The following is a 1,758-nucleotide window of genomic DNA, read 5'->3' on the forward strand; positions in this document are numbered from 1 at the left end:
ATTCCTGGCCTCTACTCCTTGGATGCCAGTAGCTAGCCCACCCCTCCCTGCCCTGCTTCAGTTGTGACAACTAAAAATGTCTCTGGACGTTGCTAAATGTTTGCGCCTGAGGAAACTTGCTAAATTGCTAACCGTTTCCTGGGTGGGGGGAGTGGGGGACAGAAAGCACCCTCAGTTGAGAACCGTTGCTTTAAAAATAAATCTTTATGTGCTAGAGACACATATGGAAGTGTTTATAGGGGAAATTATATGATATCTTAGGTTTATTTTAAACACTCCAGAAAAAGAAAAAGCAACAGGAAAGATGGAGGAAAGAAAAGTGGAACCTGAGTTGCCACTGTTGAAGCTGGCAGCTGGTTACCTGGGGGCCATGATATTGGTCCCTCTCCCTTTGTGTATGATAGAAATTGTCAATGAGAATAGGAAAAATAATGTAGGGTCTGGAGGCAGGAGGCCTGGGTTTGATCCTGGCCCTGCCACTTACTAGCTGTGTGACCTTAGGCAAGTCACTTAACCTCTCTGAGCCTTGATGGTCTCACCTGTTAAAATAGGGCTAATCATAATACTGACCTCATTGAGATGTAGTAGGATTATATCAGCCAGGGTTTACTGATCACTTACAAGGCACCAGACACTATTCTAAGCACTTTACATATTTTAACTCCCTTAATCTTTACAGCAGCTTAGGACATAGATAGTGATATTACTCCAGATGAGGAAACTGAGTCTCAGAGAGGTTTAATAATTAGCTTTAGGTCTCTGAACTAGGAAATGATAGCATTGGGATTTGAACCTGGGGTCTGTCTGTCTTAAAAACCTGTAGTCTTAACAATTATACTCTATGCCAGGGATTGACACACTAGGGCCTATGGGCCAAATCCAGCCCATTGCTTTTTTTTAAAAAAATAAAGGTTTATTGGAACACAGCCATACCCATTTCTTTACATGTTGTCTATGGTGCTGTCACAGTACAGCAGCAGAGTTGAGTGTATAGTTGTACCTGAGACCATATGGCCCTTATAGACCACGTTTCCCAGTTGCCTTCTTTTCTCTGGAGCCTGTGTGTAGCTTGGCTGTGAAATAAAGAGTATCCATATGTCACGCCCCCTACAGGAGGGACAATGTATTCACATCTGCAAAGTTGCTGGTGGGAGTTTATTTATTTATTTATTTATTTATTTATTTATTTATTTATTTATTTATTTATTTTTGGCTGCATTGGGTCTTCGTTGCTGTGCGCGGGCTTTCTCTAGTTGTGGGCAGCGGGGGCTGCTCTTCATTGCGGTGCGCAGGCTTCTCATTGAGGTGGCTTCTCTTGTTACAGAGCACAGGCTCTAGGCGTGCGGGCTTAAGTAGTCGTGTCATAAGGGCTCAGTGGTTGTGGCTCATGGGCTTAGTTGCTCCGTGGTATGTGGGATTTTCCCGGACCAGGGATCGAACCCACATCCCCTGCATTGGCAGGCGGATTCTTAACCACTGCGCCACTAGGGAAGTCCTGCTGGTGGGATTTTCAGGGAAGGGTCACAGAGCATTTGATGGCTCCCTCTGCTTAGGATCAAAGGTGAGGCCTGAGCTTCCCTGGTAGCGCAGTGGTTGAGAGTCCGCCTGCTGATGCAGGGGATACGGGTTTGTGCCTCGGTCCGGGAGGATCCCACGTGCCGCGGAGCGGCTGGGCCCGTGAGTCATGGCCGCTGAGCCTGCACGTCCGGAGCCTGTGCTCCGCAACGGGAGAGGCCACAGCGGTGAGAGGCCCGCGTA

At 47.3% G+C, this 1,758-nt stretch overlaps 1 protein-coding gene across 1 annotated transcript in view; it reads left to right on the forward strand.

The window, feature by feature from the left end:
• The window catches only part of PREX1 (phosphatidylinositol-3,4,5-trisphosphate dependent Rac exchange factor 1), a 202,532-nt gene that overhangs the window by 181,703 nt on the left and 19,071 nt on the right, over nt 1-1,758 (forward strand).

Source organism: Lipotes vexillifer, unplaced genomic scaffold (assembly GCF_000442215.2).
Source record: "Lipotes vexillifer unplaced genomic scaffold, Lipotes_vexillifer_v1.1 scaffold251, whole genome shotgun sequence".
In the NCBI taxonomy this organism is placed as follows: domain Eukaryota; kingdom Metazoa; phylum Chordata; class Mammalia; order Artiodactyla; family Lipotidae; genus Lipotes; species Lipotes vexillifer.